The following is a 4,305-nucleotide window of genomic DNA, read 5'->3' on the forward strand; positions in this document are numbered from 1 at the left end:
GGCCGGCTCCTCGCCGGAGAAGCTCGTCGCCGCCTCCTCGGGTTCCTGCGCGCCCCGCCGCCAAGCCAGCCCCACCGCCGGTCACCGGATCCGGCAAGGCAGCGGTCGGACCCGCCGCCCCCGCTGCCGGTGCTCCCTCGCCGGAGCTCCCTCGCGTCGCCAGCTCGCCCGCCGCCCTCGGTCTCCCCGATCCAGATCGGATCGGGAGAGACGAACGCCCGCGTGGGCCCCTCCTCGGCCCAGCCCAACCTTCGGCTCGGCCTGCTTCCCCTCTGCCTGGGCCGAGCCCAGTGGTGAGCCCCTGCTATCCCGCGCCCTGAGCGTCACATAGTATCTTGCGCTCATCTCAGTTTTTTTCCTGAAAACGACTAAGTCCTGTAATATTTTGCATATTATCATGCCATGTTCATTGCATCATATCTCCATGCATACTGCTTCATTTCATGCGTGTAATATGTCAAAATGTTCACCATGAGATGCTCTACATTTCATTCCATTGCACCATGTTCATTTGAGCTCATCTTGATGCCTGAACCATTGTTGCAAGAGTGCTATATGATGTTAATCTGCTGAAACTGTTATAACTTGCTCTTTTGTCATTTTTGCCATGATTGATGTGTGCATCCTATGAGGTTGATGTCTACATGTGTTTTGAACTATGCCATGCCATCTTTACAGGGGTGCCATTCATGTATTTTTGTGAGTTGTGTAGTGAGTGCATCAAGCTTGTTAAGTAGTGTACTTGTTGTTGCTGTTTTGCTAGGTTGTTTCTGTTATTTCGTGATGCTATGTAAACCTGCTGCTACAAGTCATTCTATGCATAATCTGGAGATGTTCACTAAGGGTATTTTGTTATACATGTCATGCTCTATCCATCCATGCCCCTGGTTGCATTTATAGTCTGTTGTAGCTTGTTGTTTCCTTGCTCCAAAGTTTCTAAATAATGTTGTTGTCATCCTGTTAACATTAAGTTCAGTTGTTGCCATGATTGTTGCTAGTGTTCCATGCATCCTATGAACTTGCTATTGCCATGCTTAGCTTCATAAACATGTCTTCTTACTGTTGGGTGCCTTGCCATTCTATTTATTGCTTTGTGGTGAGTGGTACAAGCTCACCAACATGCCTACTTATCGTTGTTCCTGTCATGCCCTGTTTGCTGAATCTGTTAACGAAACTTGCTATGTTTACGTGGGTGCCATCATATCTTCTGATCATTTTTGGCTCATGGTCAGTAAGGGACTTTTGTTCTATGCAATTAGTAGTTTTATGACATGCCTTTATTTTCCATGATAAGTTCCTGTAACATGTTGTTTGATAGCTCTGAACATTGCAACCTGATGTTATTTTCTGCAAAGTCTGAACTGTTATTATTTGCAATCTTGCCATGTGTGTTTGAGCATGTTCTAGTGATTTCTGGAGATAGCTCAGTGTTCATGTTTTGTTATGTTGTACCTGTACATCATGTCCATGCCTTTTGTTCTCATGTTGGGGTGCTGTAGCATGTTGTTTTGGTTCTTGCAATATGTCTAGTTGCTGTTTTCGACAGCTTGTCCTTCAAACTTGTATAGAGTGCATGTGTTGAACCATTGCTCCGTTTTGAGTGTGCTCTATATGAAACTTGCTTGATTTTGCATGTAGCTTCATATTATCATGTTGAATCCTTGTTTTGAGGTGTTTTTCTTGATGTTGTATGCATTTTGCATCAATGCCATGTTTAACTTGTGTTGCTCATATATTCTAGGCCGTAGCTCCGAACTAATTGAACTTTATATGTAACTTGACTAGAATCTCATGTAGATCATCTTGGTGCATCTTAACTTGCTGTTTAACAACTTGAACATAAGGTTTATTCAGATCTGGACCATTTTCGAAATATGCATATGAGGACTTAAGGGATTTGTTATATGTTGTTCCCGGCCTCATTTAAACTTGCCTTGATGTGTTGTTCTTGTTTGCATCATCTCTTGCCATGAGTAGCTTCACGTAGCTTTGTCATGTATCATGCTTGTTGTGCATCATGTCTTGTCTATGAGTGGTGTGTTTACTATGTTGTGTGTTTCTTCTCGATAGTTCCTGTTTCGTTGCGATCGTGAGGATTCGTTCGTCTACGCTGGGTTCGTCTTCGTGGCTTCATCTTCTTCATGGACTCGTTCTTCTTCCTAGCGGGATTTCAGGCAAGATGACCGCTACCCTGGATCTCACTACTATCATTGCTATGCTAGTTGCTTCGTTCTATCGCTATGCTGCGCTACCTATCATTTACTCTTCAAGCCTCCCAGATTGCCATGAACCTCTAACCTTTGACACCCTTCCTAGCAAACCGTTGTTTGGCTATGTTACCGCTTTGCTCATCCCTCGTATAGTTGGTTGGGATATCACAATATCTCTTATTTAATTAATGCATCTATATACTTGGTAAAGGGTGGAAGGCTCGGCCTTATGCCTGGTGTTTTGTTCCACTCCTGCCACCCTAGTTTCCATCATACCGGTGTTATGTTCCCGGATTTTGCGTTCCTTACGCGGTTGGGTGATTTATGGGACCCCCTTGACAGTTCGCTTTGAATAAAACTCCTCCAGCAAGGCCCAACATTGGTTTTACCATTTGCCTCACCACCACCTACTTTTCCCTTGGGAGTCGCTCTCTCGAGGGTCATCTTTATTTTATCCCCCTCGGGCCAGTGCTTCTCTAAGTGCTGGTCCGAACTAGAGCCCTTTGCAGCACCCCCTCAGGGAAACTTGAGGTCTGGTTTTAGTTGTACGGATTGCTCATCCGGTGTTGCCCTGAGAACGAGATATGTGCAGCTCCTATCGGGATTGTCAGCGCATCAGGCGGTCTTGCTGGTCTTGTTTTACCATTGTCGAAATGTCTTATAAACCGGGATTCCGAGTATGGTCGGGTCTTCCTGGGAGAAGGTATATCCTTCGTTGATCGCGAGAGCTTATCATGGGCTAAGTTGGGACACCCCTGTAGGGTATAAACTTTCAAAAGCCGTGCCCGCGGTTATGGGCAGATGGGAATTTGTTAATGTCCGGTTGTAGATAACTTGACACCAGATTCGAATTAAAACGCATCAACCGTGTGTGTAGCCGTGATGGTCTCTTTTCGACGGAGTCCGGAAAGTGAACACGGTTTTGGGTTATGTTTGACGTAAGTAGGAGTTCAGGATCACCTCTTGATCATTGCTAGCTTCACGACCATTCCGCTTGTTCTCTTCTCGCTCTTATTTACGTATGTTAGCCACCATATCATGCTTAGTCGCTGCTGCAACCTCACCACTTTACCCCTTCCTTTCCCATTAATCTTTGCTAGTCTTGATACCCATGGTAATGGGATTGCTGAGTCCTCGTGGCTCACAGATTACTACAACAACAGTTGTAGGTACAGGTTATGCGATGATCATGACGCGAGAGCGATGTTTGCTTGTCTTGGAGTTCTTCTTCTGCTTCTTCTTTGATCAGGGGATAGGTTCCAGGTTGGCAGCCTGGGCTAGCAGGGTGGATGTCGTTTGAGTTTCTGTTTGTGTTTCATCCGTAGTCGGATGATGCTCTAATGTATTGTGATGTTGTATTCGTGTGACATTGTATGCCTCTTGTATGTATCCCCATCTATTATGTAATGTTGGTGTAATGATATCCACCTTGCAAAAGCGTTTCAATATGCGGGTCTATCCTTGGTGGGACCTTCGAGTTCCTTTTGGATAGGGTCGTATATTGGGCGTGACAGAGGAGGATTCCTGCCCTCCTTGGTGCGCCATAGGGCCGGCCGGCCTCCCCCTTGCTCCTTTATATATGGGGGCAGGGGGCACCCTAAGACACACAAGTTGACATTGTTTAGCCGTGTGCGGTGCCCCCCTCCACAGATTTCCACCTCGGTCATATCTCTGTAGTGCTTAGGCGAAGCCCTGCGGCGGTAACTTCATCAACACCGTCACCATGCCGTCGTGCTGACGAAACTCTCCCTCTGCCTCAACTGGATCTAGAGTTTGTGGGACATCACCGAGCTGAACGTGTGCAGATCGCGGAGGTGTCGTACTTTTGGTACTAGGATCGGTTGGATCGCGAAGACGTTCGACTATATCAACCGCGTCACTTAACGCTTCCACTTACGGTCTACGAGGATACGTGGACTACACTCTCCCGCTCGTTGCTATGCATCACATAGATCTTGCGTGGTCGTAGGATTTTTTTTGAAATTACCGCGTTCCCCAACAATAACAGCAAGACTCCAGAAGACTTGATGTACAATATAAGGAGTTGGATTTGTGGATGAATCTACCTCTTTGTACATAGCCGACTAGCCCCCCC

The sequence above is a fragment of the Triticum aestivum genome, chromosome 5B (assembly GCF_018294505.1).
Source record: "Triticum aestivum cultivar Chinese Spring chromosome 5B, IWGSC CS RefSeq v2.1, whole genome shotgun sequence".
NCBI lineage: Eukaryota > Viridiplantae > Streptophyta > Magnoliopsida > Poales > Poaceae > Triticum > Triticum aestivum.